Below are 18,358 nucleotides of genomic sequence, written 5' to 3' on the forward strand. Positions count from 1 at the left end.
AAACATCACTAATTATTTTATTTTCAAGTAATATGCTCTGAAAATCTGCTATGTCTAAAAATCTATTTCATAAAACTGAAACAATTCTGTTTTTTATTCTCTGGTATTTGAAATACTATTAAAACTTAAATCTTTTAACATTCTACAATATACAAACAGGCAAATATCAATTATATTTTCTAAAAATGTTTTCTCCCATGTTAAAGATTAATATATGGTAGCAAAACGAGTTACCACCCAGTTTTTAACTAATTCTTTGCTTTTGAAATTACATATAAAATTTGTGTTTTGAAGTATTTTCCTAAAACTCAGCATCTTTCTGATATAAATGGACTAGTTGAAAGGTAACTAGAATTAAATTTGATCTTTAAAACTCTAGCTTTGTGTAAGAATTGATAATATCAGGCAATTGAAAGTTGGGTCTCTCCACATTATGATAATTATTAATTGTGAATAGCCACATCTATTACAAAGTGCTGAATAATAAAAAGAAATTAAACAATATCAGCACTCTCTTATCCCACATGTACAGTTTATACGCAAATAAACTCTCAAAGGTCAGGAAAATGCTTATGATTTCAGCTAACTGGTAAAATACTATCTCATTCCAGTTTTAACCTCATTTGAAATTGACTTAAAACTCTTCTCTTAGGATCCTGCTCTGATCGGTGTCCCCAGGTCCCCTCAATGTCTCATTTGATTGCAAACCTATCTGATGAATGGAATATTCTTTTCCATTTGTTCTCTTTAAGGTATCTGTGATAGTGCTTTTTATACAATGACCACTTGGTACAATTTATTATTAGTTTCAGAAACATCTTGGGCCGGCCTCGTGGCTTAGAGGTTAAGTGCGCTCAGCTACTGTCAGCCCGGGTTCGGATCCCAGGTGCTCACTGACATACTGCTTCTCTGGCCATGCTGAGGCCGCGTTCCACATACAGCACCTAGAATGATGTGCAACTATGACATACAACTATCTACTGGGGCTTTGGGGGAAAAAAAAGAAGGAGGATTGGCAATAGATGTTAGCTCAAAGCCAGTCATCCTCAGCAAAAAAAGAAAAGGAGGATTAGCATGGATGTTAGCTCAGTGCTCATCTTCCTCACCAAAAAAGAAAAAAGAAACATCTTTATATAGGAACAAATCAAGGAAACAGATGTGAGGAATGTGGCGTTGCCTAGTTGATGGTGCTTGAGGGATTCCTCACGTGAGTCTTCGCATAGAAAAGTTTAAAGAGTAAGGCAGCATTGGTCAGATCAAAAGTGTGGAGTGAACATAATTCTGAAGGAATAATGATGGAGACATAAAAACAAGAAGCCACTTGAATTGCATTGGAAGGTATTAGACACATCAAGCGCTGGGAAAAAAACCTTGTTTAATGTAAGTTCTTTCTAAACTCTAAGGCAAAACATAATATGAATTTACATGGTAATTATAAACCACAAAACAACAGTTCACAAGACAAGTAAATAACTAAAAGTAAAAACCAGAGTAAGAAAAATAGAGGTTAAAGGAGAGATGGAGAGAGATGGTTGGGGTCAGAAAACATGGCTTAGTCATCCTTGAAGTCTCCCTCAGATTCTGATCATTCTTAGTGCTCAGTAAACACTTTGACCCCATGAGCCTGGGGAGGGGCACAGTGAGAGGTGGTTGGGAGGGGAGACAATGCAAGGATACCCTTGTGGAGGCACTGACATTGAAAATCAGTGACATTTTGCCAAGGTGTTTACCATAATATATTAAGGATGATTCTGGAAACTTAAGGACTTTTCTGGAATGTACATTTTCATTTTATGGAAACTCCACCTAGCCCAGAGACTGATTTAGACATTTCAGCTTTAGAAATAAAGAGAGGGGCCAGCCCTGTGGCACAGCAGTTAAGTGCACGTGCTATGCTGCGGCTGCCCCAAGTTCACATGTTCAGATCCTGGCTCGCACCAACGTACCACTTGTCAAGCCATGCTGTAGTAACATCCAATATAAAGTAGAGGAAGATGGGCACAGATGTTAATCCAGGGCTAATCATCCTCAGCATAAAGAGGAAGATTGGCATCGGATGTGAGCTCATGGCTGATCTTCCTCACAAAAAGAAAAGAAAAGGAAATAATGAGAAACTTTTCTGTCAGTTTTAAGAATGAAAAGCAGATAGCATCTGGAAAACAGTTGCAATTTGAGATGAGAATGTGGAGAAAAAAATTAGATGTCACACGTTGTTTTTGCTTTTCTCTGGGGCAGTAAGGCTTGCAGGGAGAATGAAGTCCCATCTTTGCTCTATTGAGTTTGAGAAGGTGTAAAATTCATTTGTTCTGGGCAACACTGTTGACCTATGGAGAAAGACAAATGGTTCAAGCAGCTGATCTAAAGGAATAACTGAGCTCACAAAAGTTTTTAGCTAATAAAGGGTGCTTCTTCTTTACTGAACTTTACTGGACGTCTATTGACCTATATGTGCAAGGTATTTGTAGTAGGCATTGAAGGAAATACAAAGAATTATAAGCTCTCCACATACATGAAATTGTTTTCAAGATGTAATTAGATTCTGCCAAGGTATTAGTGTATGTTGTATTATAGAACTTAAAAAAATGGTAATGTCATCGGAGAAATTGTAATTAAGGACAGCTTCTAGGAGAGGTGAACTAGATCAAGTCCTCAAAGGGACCACTGCTTCCCACCCCCTGGCCTCCTCCACCTGCAGACCCCATGCCTGAGCCAAGGCCTATCTTATCTGGATCGCTGCCTAGTCTCCCAACAGATCCCTTTAGTTCCAGTCTTAATTTCTTCTAATCTTTCCTCCCCAATGCCTCCAGAGTTACCTTCTAGAATCCAAATTTGCTTAAATCTGACATCTGCTTAGACTCCTTGAATGACTGCTCAGAGCATCTGAGAGATCATTCAGACTCCTGAGCTGGACACGCAGGCTTTGTCTTGCTGTCCTCATCTTGAACCTCATCACCCACTGTCTCCTACATGTTCACTTTGTTCCAGCCTTAAAAATACCATTTTCCAAAATCTTCAGCATCTTTTATATCTGTATTTTGATATGTGTTTCTTCTGTCCTCCTACCCACTTTTCTGATCAGCTTAATTCCTATTTCTTAATCTAAACTCATGTCAAATGTTTCTTCCTCTTGGACACTTTTCCTGAGAGATCTCCATCCAGAGACCCCTTTTGATGTTCCCACTCTGGAACCCTGTACTTATCTACTTTTCCATAACTGTTGTTTTCTTCATGTCTCATAGACAGTGAGCTCCTTAATGCTGAGACTATCCTTCTTCTTGATAAATAAATGGCGAGCAACAGGATACCTTGGAGCACATGAGGAAGCCATTTGGTGTAAAACTAATTGGGCCTCACCTTGTTTGTTTTTTTCCAAAAGGGGCCTGTAGCCTCTGTTCATCCATTGTATATCCGCGTTAAGCAATTAACATGTCCCAAAGACAACAACAATGCCCTTAAGATGTAAATGCAATTTCCCCCACATTGGCATTTCCTTAAGGATAAGCATTTCTCCCTAGGCTAGGATTTGATTGCTGCACCCATCCTGGGACCAGCCAACTCAAGACAACAGCCACATCCATGGAGACAGCAGACCTGATACCCACTGTGTCCATCAATCGACCTGCCAACAGGTCGATGTTGTGGCTATTGTAAAAGGGACATTGCAAACACATGTGGTACATGCTCTTTGATGGTATGGAACCACTCTGTACGCCCCACGTCTTTGGAGTGCTCCATTTCTTCGTGAAAGGACTCTCCCGGGCTATATGGTCCTCAGAGGTTGGCTCATAATAAACTCACTGCAATTTTGATTTATAGATTGGTTATGGATTATTTGCGTCGACATTCTATTTGTCCCTCCAGTATCTAAACACAGTACTTAACACCTTAGGGGCACTTCTGCTGGAGCAGAAGGGGCATTTCAGGGAGTGGTAGAAAATTCGCTCACATTCCTACCATAGTAGTTGAGGCTGTGGGCTTTAGACCAGTGTGTCTGGGCACCAATCCCTGTTACTCCACTTTTAACTGGGGAATCTGTGCAAAGTATTTACTCTCCGAGCCTTAGTTTCCTCATCTATAAAATGCGGCTACTGATAACTCCTGTCTCATAGGGTTTTAGTGAGATTTAAATGCATTAACTTATTTAAAGTGCTTAGAAGAGCTGCTGGCACATAGTAGGCACTAAAATGTTAGCTGTTATGTTATCATTATTGCTCTTATATCTGAACAATACTCTGGTTTTGGAAAGATGTCTTCATAATATAGTTGATCCTCATTATTTGTGGATTCCGTGTTTGCACACTTGCACACTAGCTAAAATGTACTGGCAGCCCCCAAATCAACATTCACAGGGCTTTCATGTCCATTTGCAGATATGCACAAAGTGGTGAAAAATTTGAACGTGCACTGGACATTTCACTGGACGTGCACGTTCCCAGCTGAGGGGGTGACGTTCTGCCCTCGTTTCAGCCCATACTGTAAACAAGTGTCCTTCTTGCAGTCTATTTAGTGCTTCATGTTTTATCTTTTTGTGCCTTGTGTTGGTGATGGTGACTTTGCTGTTTAATATGTCCCCCATGTGTAGTGCTGCAATGCTGCCTGGTGTTCCTCAGGGCAAGAGGCTGTGACGTGCCTTTACGGAGAAAGTGTGTGTGTTTGACAAGCTTCTTTCAGACACGAGGTACAGTGTTGTTGGTGTGAGTTCAATGTTAACATATCAATAATATATATTAAATAATGTGACTTTAAAGAGAAACAGAGAACAAAGTCATGTTTTGATCCATTGAAGAAAATGTGACTAAGGCTTGCATGACCCTAACCCTGCATTTCCCATAGGAGCAGTAGGTCATATTCACCGATTCAGTGTTCACAGTGACTTTATAGAATGTCACACTGTGCATAACGAGCATCACTGTGCGTATCTTGTGTAATCCTCACATACTCCTTTATAGTAGGCAGGGTAGGGAACAGGGTGTCCACATTCTACAGGCTATTACAGACCTTATGAGCCAAGTAGAGAATTTAAAATGCCTTGTGCTCAGCATAAGAGCCATGAGTTTTTGAACGAGGAAGATCTATGATGAACTGATGTTTAAATAAGAATTACCTGGTAAGAGATTGTAGTATCAAGAGGAAGAGGGAGAACTGAGCCGGGAAGGAGGACCAGCTTATAAACTCTCCAAGTATTCCCATTGCTAAGTGAGGAGATTCAGAGCTAAGGTGCTGATGTGATAAAGAAAATGTAGGAGCCAAATGATGAAATAATGGATTTGGTAACCATACATAGGGTGTAAGTTAGGCTGTGGTTTTCAAAGTGAGTTCCCTGGACCAGCAGCATCAGCATCACCTGGGAACTGGGTAGAGATGCAAATTCTCAGGTTCTGCTGCAGATCTGCTGAACTGGAAACTCTGGGGTGGGGCCCGGCAATCTGGGTTTCAACAAGGCCACCAGGTGCTTCTGGTGTCCATCAAGTTCAAGAGCCAATGAATTAGAAAATGATTCCCACACATCACCATGCCCAGGTAAGCTGCAAGGCAGGGAGGTGGTATTTGTTTGGAGGATAAGATGCATTTTAAATTTTAGGAAAGGGGCCGGCCCCGTGGCTTAGCGGTTAAGTGTGGGCACTCTGCTACTGGCGGCCAGGGTTCGGATCTGGGCGCTCACCGACACACCGCTTCTCCGGCCATGCTGAGACTGCATCTCACATACAGCAACTAGAAGGATGTGCAACTATGACATACAACTATCTACAGGGGCAAAAAAGAAAAAAGGAGGAGGATTGGCAATAGATGTTAGCTCAGAGCCGGTCTTCCTCAGCAAAAAGAGGAGGATTAGCATGGATGTTAGCCCAGGGATGATCTTCCTCACACACACACACACAAAAAAATTTTAGGAAAAAGTAGTTCAGTGTCTGTATCATCGTAAGGATTCCAGAGATGCCATTTTAGCTCTCTGCGTGTGAAGCTCTTTTGTCCACAATATGATCTCCTTTACAGAGCGCTTGGTAAGTTAATTACCATTTACCACATGTTCTGAGAGTCCCTTCTTTCTTGAAATCCCCTTTCAGACGTGAAAATGTACTTTATTTTTGTGCACAGTCTCCTCTATTTTAAATCTGGATTTCTCTTCGTATAGGATCATGTATGGCACATACAACCTTACTGTAAATTTGGAATGCCATTGGTTTGTTCCAAAACCTTAGAAAGTTTTAGAATTTAGAGCCTGCTGATTAGAGAATTTATATGCTTCTGTGTAGGACTCATATTTTTCAGATGTCTAGAGGTATCCCAACTTCCAATTAATGTGGCCTTAGATTTAGCAGAACTTGAAAATATGAATATAGTAGAAAATGAATTATGTCTGTCATATTAACATTTACAAAATAAATGATCACAATGTTAACTTACTAATAAGCACTTTCTATATTCTAGGCTCGGAAAGTATCTCGCTTACATAATAAACATGATAAAGTTTCAAAGAGGAGCCAATTAACTTTTCAACAAAAGCTTTACTTGAGTGTATCTTGCCTTCCTTTTTGACAGTTTTAGCTTTAATGTTACAGTAATGTTTTCTTTTCCTGGGAATGAGATAATCTTGTATTTGGTGAACATTTTAATTTTTAATGGCCACTTGTATTTTGTGACATACACGTGTTCAAATAATCTATGAGAACTGACAATTACCACCCATATATAAGATTATACAGGAATGGAGGAATTTTGGCTGACTTACTGTATATAATTGTTCAGCCAAAGCAGATGGCAGACTCTACCACTTACAATGATTTAGGGGTTTGAAGCAGTATTTTTAAATACAAATAGTCTCAAAATTGGTAATATATAAAGTATATTACTTGCTGTGTTAACTAACCAAAATAGTTAAATTTGTTATCTTTCCTCCATTTATAAGGATGCATCCATTATATAGATTCTGTACAAAATTGCAAAGATCACTTTTTTCCTTTTCAAAATTTATTTATTTTAATAGAGTGAGAACTTTGATGTTGGGTAAACTGCTACACAATTACTGGAAATGTTGAGAGTCTTTTGGAAAAGTGTAGAAGTCTAAAGATAATGCAAAGTACATTTATCCAATGTCAAGTCCTTTGAGTCTCTGTCTAGTTGTACCCTGAAGAGATGGAAGATTAAGTACCAGCACAGGACACAAGGGGACACGTTGCCAACTTGAGGGCTTCCCATGGACCACAGAGTGCCTGGCAGATTCTTGGAGATTAAATCTGAGCTTTGTCCATGGGTGGGGCCTGAGAGGAGGATTTTGCCTAAATGACTAGAGAATAGACAACCTTTATTCTTGATAATAAGTAATACTTACTATGTAAATTTCTTTATAAATCTATGAATAAAATAAAAAAATTATAACCCATATAGAAATCAACTCTTACTGACAAGCCCCACAGCCTTCACTAGAAAGCTCAACAGAAAATGTCTCAGCTGACTGTGAATTGGTCTTCTCTGAAAGCCAGCCAGCCCTTCACTGATAGCCCTGGATAAGGAAGGCCAGATACAATTCTTTGAAGATGTTTAGCGGAATTCAGAACTAAAAATCCTACCTCCAGTTGGCTCCTCTGTGAGAATGGATGGCTGGTCTTATTTCACAGGCTGGGCAGTTGAGGTTTCAGATGAGTTTATTTGCCCTATTCCCCAGGGATGGAAAAGGAGGACTGTGACATTGATTCAGGGCTGAGAGTTTGCAGGTAAAGATAGGGTCATAGAGAGGAATAAAGATTTCAGAAAATTGTTTATTTGTTCTCTACAGTGGAAGTAATTTAAGAAACAAATAGTCTCTCACTCCAACTTATCTTCCCTGTTCTCTATCTGTACTATCGCTGTAAAAATTCCCTCTACAAAAATTTCAGTCTTTTTTCTTTGCAGTCTATTATCATCTTTATGAATTCTTTGACTTCACCACCTTCTTGGCACCACAACGCTAGCCATTGAGATATTACTATAGATTCAGTTTTGCAATTTCATCCTCTTATCTCTATTTCCTCTGCCATTTCTTAGTTTTAGTTCTTATTGTATCTTATGCTTGAAAACATTTGAAGCTTACAGAGTATATCAGTTCCTTATCTTCTCAACGTTTTATTATTTAAGTGCCCTCAACTATCACTTTTTTTAAAAAAGAAGTGAAATACATAATAGAACAATACACTGTAATAAATTGACCACTTATAAAATTAAGTTCAATCTGAAATCCCTCCCTAGTTAACAGAGACCATCTCTTAAAATTCAACAGGCTTTAGTTTCGGCAGGGTCAGTTTATCAATGATTTCTGGATGTTTTAAACCACATGAGATAAATATAGTGTAAGGTAAAATTGTTAATCTTGCAGAAGTTATAGAATTTCCTGATGGTTGTGGAAGTTGATGGCATAATAAATGTGTATATGTGTGTATGTATAAATCTCTTCCAAAGGAAGCAGAACTGAGAGGGAGTCTTCCCTTGAATGATGGGAATTGCACCAGGAGATATATGCAAGCTTGAGTTTTTTGCCTTAAAGCATTCCAAAATTTGTGCATAGCCCATACAGGGGAAAAACTACAGTCTTACTTGTAATGTTAGAGGATGTATTTTGGAGCTGCCAGAGTAGCTGGAAAATTAGGGAAGAAATTCTGCAAGGGAGGGAGCCACAACCAGAAAATGTTAAAATATGTATGAAAGTCTGTCCCACACAAACACCAAATTGGCAGATCTTTGAAGAACACACATGCAGTGTAGGCCCCAGGGGGCCTAGTGTAAAAACAGCAGTTGGAATATGAAAGAACTGAATGAGGATTTCAGCTATGCCCACTGTAAAGGAGAGAGGATTGGAGTTGCAGTCCAGCCAAGTTAAATCCCTGTTAGCAAAATAACAACACTCTTCAAAGGAATACAATAGAATCCAGAGTCTCTATATCTATCATCCATGGTTTCCAGTACATAATTTAAAAAATCATGAGATTTGAAGAAATAGGAAAATATAATCCATACATGACAAAAAGCAGGCAGTAGAAACTATCTCCAAGGTGTTGCAATTAGCAGACAAAGATAAGAAAGCAGCTTTTATAAAGAAAAATATTCTCATAATGAATGAACAGATCTGGAAACTCAGCAGAGAAATGGAAATTACAGAAAAGAACCAAATAGGAAGATGAAATAAAAAAATACTTTTGAGTTTACCAATAGATTAGAAACAGTAGAAGAAACATGAATATAGAGCAATAGAAATTATCCAGTCTGAAGAAAAGAAAGTAAAAATTTTGAAGAAAAACGAAGAGATCCTTACAACCTGTGAGATGATTGAGTCCCCAGCCGAGAGAGGAGAGACAGAAAATTAAATGAGGCAGAAAGGCAAACCAATAAGTAATAGCACAAAACTTCCAAAATTTGGTGGAAAATCTAAAATTTTAGATCCAAGAAAGTCAGGAAATCCACAAAATAAAATACAAAATAAAACCATACCCAGGCACATGATAGTCAAGCTGCTAAAATCCAAAGATAAAATGAAAATTTTGAAAGCAGTCAGGGAAATACATATATACAGGGGAAGACATTACATACAGGGAGAAATAATGTGACTGATGGATGATATATTATCAAAAACAAAAGAGACAAATCAACAACAAAATGACATCTTTCAAGTGCAGAAATAAAACCCAAAAGTCAAAACAGAAATCTATATTTAGCAGAACTCACTTTCAAAAACAAAACAGAAGCCAAAATAAGAGACTGCCCACCTATTAGGTGGCTAAAATAAAAAATAAAATTGCAAACACCAAGTGCTGTTGAGGACTAGGAGCAACTAGAACTGGGAACGCAACATGATAGTTGCATTTGGAAAACAGTTTAGCAGGTTCTTATAAATTTAAGCATACACTTATTATATGACTCAGATATCCCACTCCTACGTATTTTCTGAAGCAAATTGAAAACTAATGTTTAAACAAAAATCTTTGTGTGAATCTTCATAGCCATTTTATTCATAATTGCCAAAAGCTGGAAATAAACTAAATGTCCTTCATCAGGTGAATGGAGAAAGAAACTGTGGTGCATCAGTACATTAGAATACTACTTGGCAATAAAAAGGATAAACTCTTGATTCACACAACAACATGGATGAATCTTGGATGCATATCTCTAAATGAAGGAAGCCAGATTCAACAGGCTATATAGTATATGATTCCATTTATATGACTTTCTAGAAAAGGCAGAATTTCAGGGATTGAAAATGATCAGTGGTTGCCAAGGGATGGAGTGGGGGAAGGGGTTGACTACAATGAGACAGTATGAGAGAATTTTGGGGGTGAAAGAAACAGCTTTGTGTGGCACTGTGGACTTGGAGACATGGCCATAAAATTTTCAAAACCCATAGAACTGTACACCTCAAAGAGTGAATTTAACTCTGCAAATTTTAAAAATCAATCAGCATGCTGGGGAACTCAGATGGAATGCAGTGACAATTGAACGTCACTGTATTACAAACATGTGACATAACCACACAGAAGGGGTGGGGATGAAAAGTCCTGACCTAAGTAACTTTGGAAGACAGTGTTTTGATGGGATACTGTAAAACTAAAGTACTGGACACAAACACTGTACTCTAGGTGGTAAATTTGTTTTTCATAAGGGTATGGATTAGCGATTCTGAAACTAGTTGACACATTAGTAAATATATTGTAGCTAACTGGAGTTAAGTTTCTCACTGTTGGTGAAAAAAGTTACAAATAAACAAAAGGAGAATGCTAGAATAAACTCTGTGGTGCTGTATTGGAGTTGGAAGTATCAGTATGAATCCATATCTCTTTTCATATATCTATCCAGATAGATAGATAGATTGATAGATAGAGTTTATATTCATATATACAGTTCCAAGCTCTGCTGAGAGGGTCTAGAAGCAGTGACACCCTAGTATCAATGAGCACATCTAGCTCCCAGATCTTGGTTTCTAAATATCATTCTCCAACAAAAAGAACCAGGTTTTCTTGGAGAAATGGCTAATACTAGGGCTGGGGATGGAAAATACAAGATGAGCCTGGAGCATCTTGTAGTGCCAGAAAGTAGGAAAGTTCTTTTAAGAAAAAACACAGAAAGTGATGAGATGTGTCAAAAGGAATCAATCTGAAAGACTTCCCAATGGCTCAAGTTGGAAAACTGTGAGCAACAAAATAAATAATGGTAGCATTGGATTATTACCCAGAGAATAAAATAAATATCCATGAGTCTATACTGATATAAAAAAGACTCCATAAGAAAGGAAGAAAAGAAGAAAAAAAGGGGGAAAATAGAATGAGAGAAAGAGAGAAAGAAAGGAAGAAGGGGTGGGGGATCTTCCTCACAGAATTCCAAATAATAAATGCGGCTGGATAGCATGAAATAGAAAATCGCCACTAGAACACCACAGTAACAATTACTGTGGGCAAGACTGACTGATGAATGCAAAAACTGTGAGTGAAACTTAAAGAAGAAACAGTACATCTGCAGATCCTCAAAGCATCTCCCTCCAAATACTTAACTTTTTTCTCTTAATTTCTTTAAAAGACCTATGACTATTTAAAGCAAAAATTATAACACTGTATTGTGGGATTTATAACATGGGTAGATGTAAAATTTATGACAATAGCACAAAGGACAGACAAAGGTAAATGCAACTGTTCTGTAGCAAGGCTTCTATATTTTACATTGATTAAACTGGTGCACTATTGAGTCTAGGTAGGCTGTGCTATGTTAAAGATGCATACTGTAATCTGGACCTACCACTAAAAACTGCAAAGGTGTGTCACTTAAATGCTAATAAAGCAATTAAACAGCATACAAAAAGGGTTTGTATAAGAATGTTTGCAGGAGATGACCTGCACACCCCCAGGAGAAAGACGAGCGCACTGCGGGGCATCCACAGAGCAGAAAGCCCTCAGCCGTGCAGAGGAGCAAACGCTGACACACACATGCTGGGTGAGTCTCTTCCACCTCGTGCCGAGGGAGGCAAGCTGGACAGAAAACAATACACGTGGGATGATTTCAGCCAAGATGAACCTATGGTGAAAAAACCAGAACAGTGGTTGCCTCGGGGGAAGGATAAAATTGCCTGGGAAGGAACAGGAAGGAGTTTTCTGGGGGTGATGGAAATAATCTATTCTTAAAGGGGTGAAGGTTATATGGGCATGTTTATTTACCAAAACTTTATGATTGAGACTTGTGCCTTTCAGTGTGCGTACATCTTACCCCACCACACACACAAAAAGGACTAAAAGAATAATAAAGTCAGGTGGGAATGGGAAGGAGTGTGGATGAAACAAAAATGGCAGGCTATAAGTAGTTGTTGAAGCTGGGTGATGGGCCTACTATGCTATTTTGTTTATTTTGTATACTGTTTAAATTTTTCCGTAATAAAACACTTGTATAAGAAGACAAACTCAATATACAGTGTTCGCTGGTAAGATATCGGTTACCTTTGGGGAGGAAGGAGGGAACAAGGGATTGTTGTGGCCTGAGTGAAGCTGGTGCTAGTTCTTGGTCACAGGAGTGTGTTCACTTTGTAATAATTCTTTGAGGTTTACATGGATGACTTCTGCATATATTTCTGTACTCATGTTATACATCAACAAATATTTTAAATCCTGCATATTTGCACAAAGATACTAACTCAATATCTCAGAATAACAGCAGTGTTTTGTTTTAAAGTGGAACACATTCACTCATGACGTTATCAGATGGATTTTAATATTCCCAAGTATATATTAATGCCCTCACCCTTGCGTGGCGCCCTGGGTCTTTCCATTTTTGCCTCAATTTGGCAAGTGGTGTGGCTTTGAGTTTTTATGATGCAATCTTTTCCCAGCAAGGTCCACCCCCACGATGATGCTCACCAAGGCCTTGACACCTAGCACAGTGCCTTGTTCACAGCATGCACTCAAAACCTGTGGGACTGGGTTGAATGAGGAACAAAACGAGGAGCAACGATGTTCGTAACTCATATCTAGGTGCCATATCATGACTTAGGAAATTGGTAGGATTTTTCGATAGACTTGCTATGCCTTCTAATTTTTCCTATTTAAAACAATGGGAAATAGAGTCTCAGAGTTCTTTCTCAGAGAAAGTCTGACATTTCAAGCACAGATTACTGACAACTATTAATGGCATATGACTTTCCCACCTCATATTAGTTTTAAGTTTTTAATTCCTTACCTTGGAAATGACATAACTTTGCTTCTTCCAAATCTTGTGGTAATACTGATGCTTCAGAAGTTGGACCACGGATATTCTGCTGTTGTGCGTCCTCTCTGCAAACTAGTGGAGCTGTGCATCCCAGTCTGAGAAGGGTGTGGTCCTGTAATATTTAGAGTCAATCAGAGAAGCTAAATGGAAAAATGACTTAGGAGAATTATCACCATAACGCCCAAGAGCAACAAATTATTTTTCTTAATTATTTTGTGATTCTGAGGGTATATTTAAAAAGGGATATTAAAACTGGTTCCCAAGGAGCCAGCCCTATAGTAGAGCAGAAATTGCATATTACCTTCCTACACAAACTTGCCTAACGTTGTGGGAAGGACCAACGGGAAGTTTCGGTGTTGTTGCCTGTGTTAACGAGAACAAGAGGTCCACACTTGGATAAGGAAGTCCAGTGAACAAGCCTGCGTGCATCGTCGGAGAAGGGACATGCGTGTGGTCCCCTGAAGTGGCTTAGGGGTCACTTACAAGTGCACCTGAGTTTCCTGTCTGTATAATGCAGGAATTGGGGCTGCCCACTGTGATGTTTTCTCCTTTTTATAACATGGCTCAGGGCAGTCCTTCTAAGATGCCTGACCAAGGTATGGGCCCTTCTTGCAGGCGAGTTCCAAAGAGGATCTCTGCAGCGACCCTGACCATGGAGTCCCCAGGGAGGATCACGGCAGCCTGGAGGGATGGAGGGGATGATAGGACAGGTGGCCTTGAAAAGGCAAATTCCAGGATCCCAGTCACCCTGTATTTCCATTTTAGATATTGAATTTACATTTCAAATACCAGCCAGGGAGCTTCCACGAGGGCTGCAAGCATCGTCAGCAAGAGCCAGGCTGGTGAGCCCCACCCCTACCTGAGTACTGTCTCAAGGGATGCGGCCCAACCACCCTGCACATACTCTGGGTGGTGGACAGGGCATGGAGGGTGGGCATGGTATAGAGAAGAGGCAGGGTAGAGGGTGGGGTGGAGAAGCAGAGTGGGGCCCAGTGGTGGAGGGACAATGAGGGAGTTGGGCCCCCTAGCTGTGCATGCTGGGAGCTTTTGTCTCTTAACCGCTCCCAGCCAGCAGCCTGCAGGGCTGCAGGACTACAACTCCCAGGATGCTCTGGGCATGGGGCGGTGCTTAGCCCTGGGGAGAGGAGGAGGGCAGTGTGCTCTTTGCCAAGGGCCAAACTGCCCTGGGCTTAGGACTCTGGTTCTTCACCTGCTCCACGTGGACTGAGTCTCAGAGAGATGTGATGGGACGAGCGGGACCAGTGAGTTAGGAAGCTGTGGTGGCTGCATGGGCAGCCTCGGGCCTGCAGAGTGCAACTGCTTTTGTCCAAAATAGAAGCTGGACTCGTGCCTCTTCTCCACCGCCTCACTCCTCTGCTTGATTCCTCCTCCCACCTGCATGCCTGTGGGTCTTTCCACAGCCTCCTACCTAGTCCAGGGCCAGGTGCTTCTCTAAATTGCTTATGGGAACTGGTTTGACATCCCAGAAACTTTCCACTTTGCCTGCTGCCCTCTGCCTTCTCCAGCAAAAGTGCAATCATTTCATCAGCTTTTGAGAGAAATTCGCTCCTGTGGCCCCTCTTGCAAGCACAACTTAAGAACTGTGCAGGGTGGTAACATTGGTTGTTGCTTGCCTTTTTTGCAGATGTGGAAGTTGAGGCATCCATGAGGTTAATCATTGGTTTCCCCAGGAGCCTCTGAGAGCAGAGGAGAACAACCCATTTCCCAGGCAAGTATCCAGTAGAACGTTTTCATCAACACATTCTAGTGCAGAGGCCTCTGAAACAGCATCCTTAAAATGAGAATAGCTTAAGCATTTTGCCCTTTTGATTGATCACCTAATCTCAGCCCAGGCATGAGTGGCCAGTCTCTCAGGGACACGGGTGATGACTCTCATCCCTCAGGAAGAGACCGGTGGTCCAGCTTTGGGAGAGGGATGTTCAAGGTAGACAGCACTTGGGCAGCATTTGAAACCCGTCAGCTTTAACATCTCTGCTTTGGATTCTGGCAAGGTTCCAGGATAAACATGCTTAGGGATAGTCAGATGTACCGTATTCTTTAAAAATTGATTAGATTGGTGAAAGGAACAGAGCATAAAGTATCCTGCTTATTTGCAAAAGATGAAATGCAACCAAGACCTTCTTGTTAATTTTTTTCTGCTCATTCTCTTGACTGTACTGTATGCTTGAATGCAGAAACAAAAAACTTGAATTGCCAAATTCTCTTTTCCTGATATTGGTAAATTAACTTAAAAGTTTTAGTGAAAGGTGTGGAGGAGTGGTTAGCAGCTTTCATGATTTACGTCCTCCCTAAAAATCTGGGCGTTGATCTGCATGAAAAAAGTCCTTGTTTATATTACACAGCCCAATAGGTTACATTTCCGATTCCTGAATGTGGCATATTATCAAAACAACTGAAGGGGCCGGCCCGGTGGCGCAAGCGGTTAAGTGCGCGCGCTCCGCTGCGGCGGCCCGGGGTTCGCTGGTTCGGATCCCGGGCGCGCACCGAAGTACTGCTTGGCAAGCCATGCTGTGGCGGCGTCCCATATAAAGTGGAGGAAGATAGGCACCGATGTTAGCCCAGGGCCGTCTTCCTCAGCAAAAAAAAAAAAAAAAGAGGAGGATTGGCGGATGTTAGCTCAGGGCTGATCTCCTCACAAAAAAAAAAAAAAAAAAAACAACTGAAAAACCTGGTCATGGAAACTGGACCCTGTCACTTTGTCAAGAATTGCCTCTTTATGAATTAGTGACAAGTGAATTCTTTAACATTTTTGTAAAGAACGGAAGAGAAACTCTGTAGTGTCTCTGAATGTGGCAAGGCGGGGAATTCTCGTTAGACCACATCCTCGGGTTCTTCTCTCATGTTCAATAGGCCCAACTGATAGTCCATGTGGTCAGGTGTAGTGCCACTCCCCTAGTCCCCAGTGTTCCATCCCACACTGGCCTGTGCCCTCTTCAGGGGGTTCTGATGACACTCTTACACAAATGTTGGAAAGAGACATTGTAAGATGAGGATATGCATCATCTTGAAACAAGGATTAATGTTGAGGAAAGTCTCAGGGTCTGTGTGCTCCGATGCACTGCTGTTGGGGTGTGGCTGCAGTGACCACTGTGCTCCCAGCAGTCCCCACAATTGTTGTCTCAGACGTTTGATATCCTGGCACAACCACAGCAGCTGTTGACAGAGCTGGGCGCTCATCATGGTGCAGTGTCTTCGGTCATATTTTATGGCTCTGACCCTCCTCTGCTTGCCTCCTTCCCATTCCTATCTGCTGTGTTGATTGCTTTGTAGTTGTTTCCTAGGAGCCACTGTGTGTAACTGTATTCCACAGCGTCTTTAGGGATCCACCCTCACTACATGAGTCCCTGTACAACAGCCCCTTATCCTGGTGTAGCCTGTGTTCATCGTCTCTAGTGGCGCTGTGAAGAACCCTGCTTACTTGGAGCTCCTCTCATTCTCACGCTGCTGGGGCTGCTTACGAAGCTGGGCATCTCGTCTTTGGTCTCATCAAGATTATTCTTTTCATCGATTATTTTGAATTCGGATACGACTTTGTTAATAATGTGGACACTGGCTGTCACAGGCACTTTTATGTATCTTCCCCAACAGCTCTGTGAAGTAGGTCTGTGATCCACATATTACAGGGGGGGACACTGAGGCTCAGAGACGTCAAGTAGCTTCCTTCACTTCACACAGTTTCTTGGTACATTTTGAGTCTCCTCCTGGAACTCTGCCTCTCAGGAGTGTGCACTTAGCTGGTGTTCCACTTTGTGCCTCTCTGCCAGACCCCCTCAAGGCACACGCCCCATCCTGAGTCCATTGTCTGCTTGATGGCAGTCACCCTGCACAAACAGGCTCTGGGAAGGGAGTGGACTAGCGGTGCGTGGTCCTCAGGCTTACCCTGGGCAGGTTCTAGGTTCATTGCGAGAGCTGGAGCAGTGGAAGATACTGACTGTCATTCACCAGGAAGGTTTGTTATGTAGAAATACTCCACCGACTTTTTGCAGGTGTCATGTCTTCTTTGTCTTCATTGCTCCTCTGGGCTTCTCCTACAGTCCCTGCCGTGCAGTAACATACATTACAGAGACTAGTGAACATAATACAGTTGCCCTGCACCAATGGTCACATCACTCATTTTTGTAATTGTGAAAGAAATATATTCTGTAAAAAAAGTCAAATTACACAGATCTTTGTTGAGTAAAGTGAAGCCTTCCCCTTCCATCCCCTTCCCTGCAAACTGGCTCCCCTACTCAGAAGGAACTATTGTTAAGAGGTTGGAGTTTATCCTTCTGGACATTTCCTATGAATTTATAAATACACATAAAGATTTTTTTAACATAAATTACATAACTGCATCTTTTTGCAATTTGCTGTTTCCCAAACCATATATCATAGACGTCTCTCCTTATCCGTGCACGTCACTCTAACTTAGCTTTTTAGACGTTTTAGAGGTATTCAAAGAACAGGAATACCATGATCTGTTTATTTCTTCTTCGATAGAGATGGGATGATATCCAGTTTCACTATTATACATAATGCTGCAGTAAGATCCTTGTATGGAATTTATTACACTGCTATTCAACCGCTCAATTTGCTTTGTTTCCTTTTAGTCGGAGACTATGATATATTTTTAACATTTTTATGGGAATTATTTTATAGGGAAATTAATTTTATCACTGAATAAAGACTTTTATGGAAAAACTGCACTTCAAGGTCATCCATCTCAGTATTCTGGAGAAAAATCATGAAACTTAGAAGGTATTCTGCTTGCTCCATCACATTCTAACAAGTCATGTTAACAATTTAAAGTTGAGTCTTTGAATAGCCTCTACTTTCTCTGTTCAGAAGAAGGATGACTTTTTCGTGTCTTGAAAACTTTTGACTCCAGGGGCTCTCAGTTGGGCTTCAGAGAGGATAAGATATTGGTGTCGTATCTGTTTCCTTCAGCTGTAGGCTGCATCTTCTAAAGATCATAGAATTGAATATGGTCCAATAGATATATATGATTTGGGTCAAAAATTCAAAGTAATGAACCCAAGATAGGAATCTATAACTTTGGTTCTTAATAAAGAATTTCTTTTGATAGCCTCAAGTCTCTGTGATTACTAGTAAAAACTCACCTATGGGTGAAGAGATGTGGTTCTGCTGA

At 40.7% G+C, this 18,358-nt stretch overlaps 1 protein-coding gene and 1 long non-coding RNA gene across 7 annotated transcripts in view; both read right to left on the reverse strand.

Annotated features, from left to right (window-relative positions):
- LOC131423088 (ral guanine nucleotide dissociation stimulator-like) overlaps positions 1-18,358 on the reverse strand; it is a 303,954-nt gene that overhangs the window by 270,501 nt on the left and 15,095 nt on the right. The window lies entirely within an intron of this gene.
- Positions 11,862-18,354, reverse strand: LOC131423098 (uncharacterized). Its single transcript, XR_009224228.1, has 3 exons — positions 18,330-18,354; positions 13,180-13,321; positions 11,862-12,027 (listed from the first exon to the last, which is right to left on the reverse strand). It is a non-coding gene; the product is annotated as an uncharacterized LOC131423098 (long non-coding RNA).

Source organism: Diceros bicornis, chromosome 27, assembly GCF_020826845.1.
Source record: "Diceros bicornis minor isolate mBicDic1 chromosome 27, mDicBic1.mat.cur, whole genome shotgun sequence".
Lineage (NCBI taxonomy): Eukaryota > Metazoa > Chordata > Mammalia > Perissodactyla > Rhinocerotidae > Diceros > Diceros bicornis.